This window comes from Symsagittifera roscoffensis, chromosome 2, assembly GCF_963678635.1.
Source record: "Symsagittifera roscoffensis chromosome 2, txSymRosc1.1, whole genome shotgun sequence".
NCBI classification, from domain to species: domain Eukaryota; kingdom Metazoa; phylum Xenacoelomorpha; order Acoela; family Convolutidae; genus Symsagittifera; species Symsagittifera roscoffensis.
The window spans coordinates 23,059,177-23,071,743 of NC_087063.1; the positions used below are offsets into that span (position 1 = coordinate 23,059,177).

The window sequence follows — 12,567 nt, forward strand, 5'->3', positions numbered from 1 at the left end:
CTGATGATGCTAATAAACGAGGAACCAAGAAAAGAGATTTTGATACGCTTCGAAAAGATTAATTTTGAGAAGAAGGATACTCGATAGAAGAAGTGTGGGAGTTCAGTTCATGGGATCAGTTTAAAAAAGCGTAGACGTGAAAGACCTCTTTATTTCATTTATTAACCACTCAATTTATTAGAAATGAAACAATTTTCGATTACGGGCAAGGTTATCTTATTGTTACAGATGAACTAGAAGCAAAAGTCTCCAATTTTCCACCTATTTTCAAAAATAATAATTTTACCAGAATCGATGTTGACGAATAGATGAAGCGATATTTGGAAGAAAACGATCTGTTGAAACAGCCGCAGCGAATGTTGATATCGAGCTTCAGGTTACCTACGGTACGCTTCCAACACCATTTTTCAATTTAATTTCAATATTGGTCTACAGTGTACAAAAAATCGTCGATTTATACATTGTACACCGCGTAAAGTGTTCAACAGTTTCGCTCAGTCTGGTGCTGATGCTAGGCGAGCCGAAGACAATATTCGAATGTCTGGTGTGGTAGCCGAGACAAAGAAATTGCTAGGAAATAGTTCCTAAAGCTATCAAACAAAGGACAAGTCAAAACCAACAATGACGAAAAATCCTGGTGACCAAAAGAACCATAAAGCTAAATAGCCAGTTCTTCAAGCGACTCAAAATTGTAGCTAAAGACATGTATGAAGTGTAGTTTGTTAAATCTACTATAGAACAGCGGAAACCAATTATGGTATGATTTTTTACAGATTCCCCTTATTTGGCTTTGGCAGAAGAAAGTTTATACGGATGTATCACTCGCTACAAGCAAACAGAATGGAATGAAAATCAAAGCCAGGATTGTCGAAACAATTTTAGAGCAGATTCGAAAAAAAAAAAAATTTCACCCCAACTAGCTCCATCAAAGACGAAAAACAAAATAAGAGAGAACCAGAGTTTTCAAAGAGAAGTTCAGATGCACCGAATTGTTGTGCTTCTGTAGTCAAATTTATTGCTCTTACGATAGTAAAAGTCCAAAGTATACATTTAGCAGTAAAGAATTGAACAAACGCACAATAAAAGACTTTGGAGACGGTCCGATGGTAAAGTATTGACAAACATTGGATAGAGCAGTGAATTTGAAATCAACAAATAGAGGAGTTGAAACGGTTAACCATAGTTGCCACTTATGAACAAACTGAAAAAGCTGAGCTATTTTTAATTTAAACGGGACGTTGAATGTGATGGAATACATATTAAACCACCGAATTTGTAAGAGATTATGTAGTAAAAGTATATACGAGTAATTTCTCTGTAATCAATTTTGTTTCCAGAAAATTATTTTAATGGCTGCGCTTAGGGTTTTGAATATTCCCATTAAGATACGTTAACACTGCTGTATCGGCAAAATCGAACCCCAATAATTTTTTGAAAATCATCTATTGAAACTTATCATCTTACCATCTGAAACTCTCTTTCCTATCTCTTTCCTATTTGAAACTCTCTTTCCTCTCTTTCCTAACAGCGAAATCTCTTTCCTATGTTATTACCTTGGATGAGGACCAGATACTCTAAAGCCTATGTTAATACATGGGGGTCCTCATCTGGTAGCGCGTTTTCTACCCGACTTATACTACTTGCGTAATCATTCAGCTAGTTCAGGGATTTTTCCTCTTCCTGTTAGTAGTCCATCGTTCAGGAACAGAGAAGTTGGGTTAATTTTGATTTTAAATTCTCTGTGTTGTTGGGTTTTATTTTTTCTATTTTGATTTGCTTTTTTCGGTAAAACCTAGATCGTTTTTCCGGTTCTAGTGCCGGGTCTGCAGTCTGCATTAACGCAATCCAGATTGCTTTTGGGTCGTACTCCGTTTCTATATTTGAATAGTGTGTTTTTTGTCTATCACTGAATTGGTAATGATGCTTTTTTGCACCAGTTAGGTAATATCACTTATATAAAAAATTTCATGAAAGCAAAATGAAAAAGTTTAAAAAAATAAAATTTGGAGACTAATTCACCCTCAATCTTAGTTTTGTTGTCCAACTGGGCTAATCCAGAGACTTACATTTGGTCCTCTTTTCAAATAAAATGGACTAGAAAAAACCGGAAAAAATATTTCTTTTCCAAACTCTTTGAAACAGTTTTGTATCAAATTAAATGATATTATTTGTGTATTAGACAGCCCAGCCCAGCCCAACCACAATGAAAAAAAAACAAAAGTTTTATGACGTTTGATTAGCCAATCTTACAGAGTTTTCTTCTGTGCGCCTTTGCGTTGCTTCTCATTTGAATAGCTTTCCAAAATAAAAAACCATTGAATAAGGACAGGTGAATAAGGAAGAGGAAGTAAGCATAAAGGTACAAGATTGTGTAAAAACCGTGGAAAATGGATCTTTGTTTCGGATTATTTAATTCCAAGGGTCTGAGAAATGACATTTTATTTTGCAGATGGGTCAATTTGTTTTTACTGGCCTTTGCTTTTTCTGCTAATTTTATAAAACAGATGACAGTCCCTCAAATGCCAATAACTTGATATATATGTAATTCAGAATCACATTGTCCAATTTTCACCATTTCAAAGCCTTTAACCGAGGGTGGGTAATTGGAAAAGGACATTGTGTTGATGGGTGTGTGTGCGGCAAATGAAGCAGAGAGTTTTTCCGTATTCGACGAAAGTTTCCCTTTGTGCAGTTGTGGTGTGGCAAAAATTTATGTTAATTCTTGAAAACCAATTTATGTTCATAGCATATTGGGCATTTGTGTTGAACTACTAGATACAGAAAGATTTTGTGAACGGGTTAAAGTAAAATCATAAAAATTTGATAAATTTATCAAAAAAGTAGGATGTCATTTTGAAAGAACGGTAAACAAGGATCTTTTGATCATGTGTTGGCCAAAAAAGAGTATTTGGCCTCCGAATGTTAATTTTTGTTTTAAAACAATTCATTGCAATGATGGCAGTATAGTTCATGCCAATTGGTAACAAAAACATCCAACCGCACTTTTGTTTGGGAATTCAGCTTAAGAAAACAATGGATGCAGATTTTATGAAATGGCTGGTTTTTTCATTTTCCTTGAAAAACTCCCATCTGAATTTTCTCTTTCTGTTCAAAACAGGTTAGGCACTCAGAAAGCCTTGAATAGTTCTGTAAGGTGATATAAAATTTTCACCTTTTTGACGGTTATATGGTCGCTATACTGAAATTGTGGATAAAAATAAGGGTATGTTTCATGCACTACTGGGATCAGTTTTTCGATTCATTCAAATTAAACTGCATTTTTTCAAACACAAAAATTTAACCGATAAGTTACTAAATTGAATTTGTGAATGATCAACTGGGCAATTAATTTTGTGTTTATCTATGCACATATGAAATATACTAATGTGAAGACGTCCACTTTTCCAAATGTCCACTTTTTCTCATACTAAAGGTAAGCCTTAGTGTATTGCAAAAAATACAGATATCATATTATGTCAAATTTATCAAGTGAAATAATTGCCCACAAGTAGGGCACGGGAGTTTTGCAAATGGAAAATTTGCTCTGAGCTTTAGTTTCCTATAACAAGCCGTACAATATATTTGAGGAGGTTAGAGAGGCTTTTTTGTGGAATTGTTTTATCGCATAGCATTTTTTCAAAGAGATAGCGCCATCAAATGCGATAACAGTTTTCAGTTTCCTACTTGATTTAGCGCATACATTTCATTCTCTTGCATGGCTGAACAGTTGTAATGTGTAACTTTTAGCGAGTTGATACTTTATGCAGCTCTTCATTTTGGAATGATTTTTTGTGAGTGCCTATCGAGAGCAAACACACAAAAAAAAAATCTCATGATGTGTCGTTGAATTAGCAACAAATTAGCAACAAAAAAAATAAAATTTTCTTGTTCGACAATAGCATTTTTGTTATGATTTTGTTTAGGCTCACTGCATAGGATTGTTGTTTGAATGCTCTCTTCTATCCAAATTGATGACCCGAGATTGAACAATTGACTTTCTTGTTTGCAATAAAACGGTGTTTTCGGATCTTTTTCAGGGTTTGATCATTTACTAATTTGGTTGCGTTTTCAGCAATAAGATAATGGTTTTCCATTAGTAATTTGTTTCCTACATTCAACGGGTTTCCTGTTTATTGCGAGATCCATGAATCTTTGTTTTTGGGTACAATTTTTTCTTGAAAGCTGTGTTTTAGAAGTACTCGGATTGATTTTCTCTTATTAAAAGAGATTTTTTTTAAAGTAGTTGAATTGCTTTTTTGATTGATGTCTGTAGAGTTTTCCTCTGTAGTGGTAGAATTTGACAGAACTGAGAATTACATGCTAGTTCTGAGGTTCTTAGAAGTCCTATTTTTGAAAAAAGGTTAATTTGTGGTTTTTGACCAAACACAATCTCTTATGGTCTTAGCCCTTATCAGCATTGATAGTAGTATTATGCGCAAACACAAATTTTGAGGCTTCTCCTTTCCAATTTCTTGTAGCATGGTCTAAAATTATTCTAAAGTGTGTTCCTAAATATTTTTTTTGTATTTCAATTTTATGAATTCTCCATGGTGAATAAGCAGTTCTAGTTCATGAAGCCAGCTATTGAACTATTCATTCATAAACGCTGTTTCTTCGTCATTTACCATTTTTGTGGAATTCCAAACGTGCGTATAAAAATTCCCGATGTTTTGATAGTTTTGGTTGCGGTTTTTGAAGTTACCGGATATACTTGAAAAAATGGTGAAAAGGAATTTACGATTACTGAGCAATGTTTTGTTCCACTCGATGGTGGATTAATGGGTATTTTATGGTCAATGTCTACTGATTTGATGGAAAAGTATAATTTTTGTCCTTTTTGAATACTGCGTCATTTTTGTTTATTTTTTTGAGAAACAAAACATCCTGCTATAAATCATCCTGCTATAAGAAATCCTGCTGAGTTCTATAAGAAAACCTAATTGTCCCAATAATTGATCTTTATGTGCAATTTCAAATATTTTTTAAAAGCAGTGATTCTAGAACACATATCGTTCTTTCTTTTGTTTCCGGTTTATCAAATGCTTGTTCAATGCATAAAACTTTTCCTAGTAATAACAAATTTGTTCATGTACGTTCAGTTTTCAAACTTGTTCAATTTCTTTAATCTTTTCAAATTGGATCCTTGTTTTGTTTCTTTTGAACTATTTTTCGGTTTGTATTTTTTGATTTTCCTTCCTTGTTAGTTTTGAATAAAATTAGAAAAATTATCTTTGTCATCTCTAGATTTGCATTACAGTGTTTTAGCTTGCTTTTTTAAATTGTTCATTTTTTGGCTGACATGTCGCTATTTCATCATTTAGCATTAACTTTTACTAAGGTTTTTTGTCTTCTACATTTGTTTTTTTTTGGTTATCTAAGTCATATTTCGATTTTTATTCTTGTAATTGGCTTTGATTGTTGTCTCACTGGTTCATTGTCATTGGCTTACTGAATATCCTTGGAAAAACAACCCTTACTATCAGTCAAAGAACAAATACTCTCTTCCTATTCCCGTTTGATACCTAATTAATTTTTTTGTTGTTAGTTTTAATTTGTGTGGTCCCTAACATAATTTACTTTAGGACTGGGAACACTTCCTCAAATGGTCTTTTTTCAGAATCATGTGCTATGAAATAATTTTAATTGTTACCAACTTTTTTGTGAAACTAAAAATGTTTTAGTTGGTGTTTTTTAAGATATTTTATGGTTACACTTTTACTTAGTTTGTCTGGAAAAACTAGATTTTTTCCTCTTGTCAAAATATTTTTTAGGTTTTTTGAAGTTATTACTAATTGCTATGTGAAACATCCGAATGAATTTTTTACCGCTTCTAGTCAACAGGTGAAGCAAATCTTTTTGGTCGGTATAAAAATAATAAGAGTGTGGTGATCATTTAAATTTTTTTCTTAAATTTGTGTTGCTGACGCAGCACCACACCGTTCTCTAGCACAAGCTCACATTTTGATCTTCTTTTTTATAAGATCTTGAATTAAATGATACTATGCGATTGCCCTCTGGAAATTCTTTCATCAAAATTGAACCTTCTCCCATAGATGATGAGTTTAATTGAACGTGGAATAGGTATCGTGTACCTGATATGGCAAATATAGTATCTGCCCTTATTCTGGCTTTTTTCTCAAATTATTTTTTCATGTTCCTGAGTCCACTTGAAATGATAGAACCCTAAGCAATGATTAACTCTCATAACGTCTCGATTTTTTTTCGGACTTTTTAAAACTTCAAGCTCTCCCATTTTTTTTTACTATTTGTATATCGTCTATAATTACTACATCTCCTAAAAATTGCACTTTCATTAGAAAAATCTATGTTCTCTCTGGTTGAATTTTTAATCCCAACTTTTGTAAATAATGCATGGTATGTATCAATTGTAAGAAACAATTCTTCCAGAGTCATAGTATGCAAAGTTGTATCGTCTACATAAGTCACGCCTTGTTATTATTTTTTCATAAGTGCGAAATGGTTATTCAAGATTCTGTTGAAAAAAAACATGGACCACAAAGTCCAGAGAAGCATCTTGTGAAGGTGTACTGCTCTGATACTATGACAAAAACTTGTTAGTTGTCGTGTTCTCTTTGTGCGTGGAACGCTGATCATAAACAGCTTGGGGTAAAATAGTTATAGTTACCACTCAGTTTAGTAATGAATGAACCTAACGAATCAAATGGCCCTGCATATCTACTCAAATCAGTTATTAACTTCAAACATTTTGCGTTAATGACAAGTTTCAGGAAGCTACTCTTTGGTATAATTACTGGACAAATTGTAGATTTGGATAGCATTTCTGCATTAACCCAAAATTTTTCTTCAATACCAGATTTACAAAAATAATTAATTAGGCTGTTTTTTTTTCCTGATAATGCAGTGGTACTCTTGCTGGTCTTCGTTTGTTTAATTTGAAATGAGTACCAATTTAAAATTTTACTACCTCTATAACAAAAAACTCATTAGATCTTGCAAGTGATTTTTGCTGATATCTGATAGGATAAAGATGATTATATTGAGAAGTTTTTGTTCTCTTATCAATTTTCAGGTGAATTTTTCTTATTTGTATTTCATTTTTTTTTCTTTTTTTAAATTTTTTTTTAGCTCTTTTGTGAAGTTGGCTTCTAGTTCGTAATAACTGGTGTAATCTAATTCCTCCTCTTTCAATTTAATTTTTGTTTTTTTCCTCAATTTGCTAATTGGTGAATCTGATAGGATGTTTAAAGGTAAAAATTGAGCTTTTCATTGTTCGCATATGTGGAACTTTTGATTAAACTCTTCGTTTGATAAAAATTAACTGTTACATTATAATTGATTTTTGATTTCATTTAAATATCTTCTAGGGTTGTTTGACTTTCGGATACTTTGGGGATCACTGTGGTTTCTGATTTTGTTCCTTAAGATCCCGGTATTTTAAAAAAATTGATTATTGTGTGACCTTATCTGCAGCAGCAGTTGTAAAAATCTGGCATGGTTTAGTTTGTTTCTTGGTTAATTGGGTTATTGGCTGCATATATTTTGCGATCTTTCATTAAACCTGTTAGTTTTTTAGTTGATCCTTTTTTCCGTCTCTTTCCAAAATAAAATCAACACCACTTCAAGCCCTTCCAGTAATCCCACTAATCACTGCGAAACGTAAGTCTTTGATAGCCATAAGATGTTTTAATTGTTGCCAAGTTGCGGGTGGATTATCAGTTAGAAATTGATGTTTTTTTTTAATCTGGCGGACTCAAAACTCGCACAAAAAATCCTCTTTTTTGTTGTTCCTTGGACGTTCTTCAAAGTCAGCTTTGGTCATTCACGATCTACTGCAGCGGCTAATCTATGATTATAACTTTTGATGGAACCATTTGTTTTTTTTTACGTTTTCGCTTCTATTTATCTTCTATAATTATTCTTATCATTATTGAATCTATCTATAAACCGATCTTTTATATCGTTTCAATCTAAAGCAGTTGCTAGTCCCTAATACCATTGAGCCGCTGGAACTTTTAATAATGAACCAAATAAAGCTCTTTGTCTATTATCATATGCATCTAGATCATCATCTTCTGGGTCTGCTGATCGAGTGCCTAGGGAAAAAGCTATCTTTTCTCTGCATTATTAAGAAAATCTCTTGCATCCTCATTCGGGTCTAAGCTTGTAATTTTTGCGAGGGCTAAATCTGGATTTGCAACTATATTAGCCCTTTTTAATTGTTCCTCAGCTTTTGGCGCTTAGTACTTAAAGTTTTGTATTTTGTCTACTGATAGCTTATTGTTTTTTATGGTTTAGATTCACCAATTTTTTCGGAACATGAGACCTATTCTAGTTTAATTTACGTTAGATGAGGCCTTTTTGTTTTCAATTGAATATTTTTTGAATATTTTAATAACGCTATCTGGAAGAGTAATCTTCTGGAGTATTGCTGCTGGAAAGAAAAATCGTGATTTTTAAATTTGCTAGTTTGGGTATTTTGTAACAAATTATTGGGCAAAATTCAGTTTATTAAGAGTTAAATTTACCATAGTTGGGCTTATTTGGATTAAATTTGGGTTTTTTTCTGGTTAAACTAAAATTTTATTTATCTTTCTTTGGCTAATTATTACCAAATTTGCGCAAATTTTATTTTATTGTGAAGTTTTTTTTGTTATTTGGGTTATTTTTTGGTAGATTGTCTAATGTTTTGTTAAAATTCTGTTTCTATGTCTTCATTGGAGCTATTTTATTTCACTTAAATTCAAATGTTTCTACCTTAATTGAGCTTGTTTTGACCAAAATTTGGCCAAATTTGTATATATTGGAAAAATTTATACTGTAAACAAGATCTTTTTGACTAAAATTGAGTAGCGAGATTGATTGTCTTGGTTGGCTTTGTTTTGCCCGCAATTGGGCAAAACTTCCGAAGAAAGGGAAGTTTATCTGTTTAATTAGGCTTCTTTTGATTTAAAAACGAGCAAGTTTTTTATAATTTGATAGGTTTACTGAAATTAATTGGCATTGTTTTTCCTAAAAAATTTTAATTTTCAAATTACATTGGATTCAAATTATCTTAATTGAATTTACTTTGCCGAAAATTGATTAAATGTTAGATTCATTCGGAGTTTATTTAGCTTAAACAGCTTTCGTTTGACTGAAATTAGGTGAATTTTGATGTAATTTTGAGTCATTTTATTTTAAATTGCTTTGTTTTGACCAAATTGGCGTAAGTTTTAGATTAATTGGGAGCTTATCTATCTTAAGTGGCTTTATTGTGACCAAATTTTAGTGAATTTGAGGTTATATGAGTATTTGCTTTTCTTAACTGTGCATATTTTGACTGAAATTGGGTAAATTTTAGATTCATTGGGAGTTTACTTATCTTAACTGGCTTTATTTTGATGAAGAATGTTAAATTTCAGATTATTTGGGAGTTCATCTGTCTTCAATGAGCTTTTTCTGATCATAAATGGACAAGTTTTGCTATATTTGGGTTTATTCATGTTAATCCTTCGGACTTTAATGATTGTTGACTAAATTGGGTAAAAAATTTTACAATTTAACTTCTATGGTTGTACCTTTTTTGTGAATATCACTGAAAGTTAGCATAAACTCAGTGGTTTTCGAAATAAACGCAATTTAGGTTTTCGAGTTAAAATCAATCGGAAAAAACACACTTAACAGTTCCTTCCTTAGTTGGTGTAGATAGTTCCTACCGTTAGCTAAAACTTCCTTACCTGTTGATAAAATCAAGTTGAGTCAAGTTAGTGGATGAGCCTCGCAAAATGGTGAAAATTAAAATGAAGCACAATTTCACAAGAAAGAATTGAGATTGAATCTCATTTGAGCACAGGTTTGATTGTGCATATGATATATGAAATCAATTTATCAATCATTTAGAGTACACTTAGTTTGCATACAGGACCTCTTACTCCTTTTTATGAATCATTTCAAAAAATTTCTAAGTTTCCACTTTTGAAGTATCCGATGAAAAATTAAACACATAAATAGTTAGGTTGATTTATGTTAGTAAGACCATTTTATTTGATGAGGTCGTTACATTGTGTAAACTGTTTGTTTATACTTACCGATTTGGTCAGAGACCGTTTCCTTTTGTTTGGTATATAGTAGTTATAGTAAAAATATGAAAAAGTTTCTTGAAATGAACTTAGCAGATAGCTGTCATAGGCTAATGAGCGATAGAAAAAAAATGATAACCTTGAATCTATAGAGGACTAACTGGCAAAAGGAGTCATTTAGATTGCGGGCTAGAGATTAATAAACTCCGTCTCGTATTTTTTGAAGAGAGAAACTGACTAACAAACTCATTTCCTAAAATTTCGAAATAATTAAAATTAACTCTTCTGTTTCTTAGACTACCTACATTTTAAATGATTGTTCTCTGCTCATTTTGCATCAGTTTTACTAAAAAAACTGAAGGGCCGTTGAAGGATTTTTTTGTTTTATTTAGTAATCAATATTTTATGGGGTCTGATTAAATCATATATCCTAGTCGATCAGGAGTTAAGGTAAAATTTCTATGAAGATATAAGTTAAACGGCATGATTAAACAAAAATTGTCAAAAATTATACACAACTGTTCATCTTTTGATACATTTACCAAAGAGAGGGGACTTTTATTTTAATAATTTGATTCTTTTCTTTCTACCAAAATTTTGATGGGATTTAATGGAGAAAAGATTGAAGGAAGTTAGTGTCCCACTGTTGTTTAGAAACGGGCACCATTTCCGTTGACCGTTGTCAGCTGAAGAAATATGTTCGACTCAAGGGTTGCTGTTTCAGTAATCGATAGAATTAATTCATATCAATTCAGAAATTTTTTTACCTCAAGTTTTAAGTATTGAGTAATTCTAGAAGAAAATTACGATAAGAAACAGGAGTTATTATTTTTAAGAGACAGATTTAAAGGAAAAGTACAAGAAGAGTTCAACTGGCTGTTTGGGCAAAGAAATTAGTGTCACTGAAAAATGCAGGCCGTCTCATCCGAAACAATTTCAGTTTGGTTTTGCCTGCACCTGCTATTACAATTAAGTTCTCATTTAATTTCTTATTCCGCTTTTGATTAGAAGACATGGAATTAAGTTCTCTTAAGACATGCCATTAGAATTGAGTCCTCTTTTTATCTCTGATTCTGCTTTTGATTAGAGAATTTTTTTTTATTTCAAAGCCAAAGCAATAGGCGCACTCCGCCTGATTGGCGTCGTAGATAAATATTAAGTTCCCTCGATCATCCGTTAAACGTTATCAAAAACCTTTGCCTTTTTCAAGGTTAAAAACTAAAACAATAAAAAATATAATCCGCTTAGAAATTAAGAAGTTGGAACTTTGAAAATGACGTTTTAATGTTTAAACTAAGTTATTCAGTTGAAATCTGATCCAAGTTTTAACTTAAAAGGGCATTCTTCTCCTCAGGTGTGAACAAATTTAGAATAAAAAAGAGTCCGTTCGAAGTTTATGTAAGCAAATTAAAAGAAAAAGTTTCTATTTTCTTGCAGCATTTCCAATATTACATATATGATATATCACTCGACTCGTTTTGGTTTTTTTGTTGTAACCAATTTTGATTGAAAAACGAAACAAGCCTGCTCGTTTCTATTTTTTGCCTTCTCTTCTGTTTCTTGATTTCTTTCCTGGCATGGTGACACTTTTGAATTGCATTTACACTAATTTAAGCAAAACAAGTCTGCTCGCTTTTTTTTTCGCTCGAAATTAGACCAAAAATCAAAAATTTCATGTCGTTTTTTACTCGACACTGAGACATTGTTATAGAAGTTTTTCGATGTCTTTCAAATCACGACTGAAAGGGCTGCACGATGATCTATTCCTTGACCCATTCCTGATTTTGCGTGGAAAACAAAAAAAATTAGAAAAACTCAAAATAAACTTGAAGACGAAGTTTCCCCCTACTTTCAAAGGCCTGAACAATAACAAATATATCCAAAAACATTGCAGATCAATTTAATGAAATTGATTGTCTTTTATATTCTTTGATAGAATTTTTAATGAGAAGGCTGAATGATTTTTAATAATCTATTTTGAATATATATTTTAGTGATAAAATTTAGTTTTTAGAAATTCTATTTAGAAATACTAATTCGTTTTTAGAATTAGCTTTGAAAAGTCTCAACTTGATCAATTTTAATCATTTAATGAGTCTTAATCATTTTGTTTGAATATACAAATTCAGCGATCAAATTCAGTTTTTAGAAAAATTAATTTTATCTAAGTTAATACAGTCGAATTCTGAGACAACTTTGGATTTTTCAGATCCAAATAAGTTTCAAAAAATAAGTTTCAAAAAATAAGTTTCAGATTCAAATATTTTCAGATTTTTCGATCTGTTTAATCAGTATCAGAGCAGCCTCAGTATCTGAAATGCAATGACCTCAACTTCTGAATCAGCTTATTTTCAGATTAACTTCAGAGTCATCTCAGATCTCATACTTCCGAGACATATCCATGACTGACAAATCCACGATTTTTTCAGATTTACATTTGATATTAACTTCAAAACTGCACTTTAGAGATCAGAATCTGAATATTTTAAAGCTAATATAAGATCTGAAATTGTTTCTGATGAAATAA

General features: G+C 31.8%; 1 protein-coding gene across 1 annotated transcript in view; it reads right to left on the bottom strand.

Annotated features, from left to right (window-relative positions):
- Window positions 1–12,567, bottom strand: part of LOC134839339 (afadin-like) — a 361,792-nt gene that overhangs the window by 223,642 nt on the left and 125,583 nt on the right. The window lies entirely within an intron of this gene.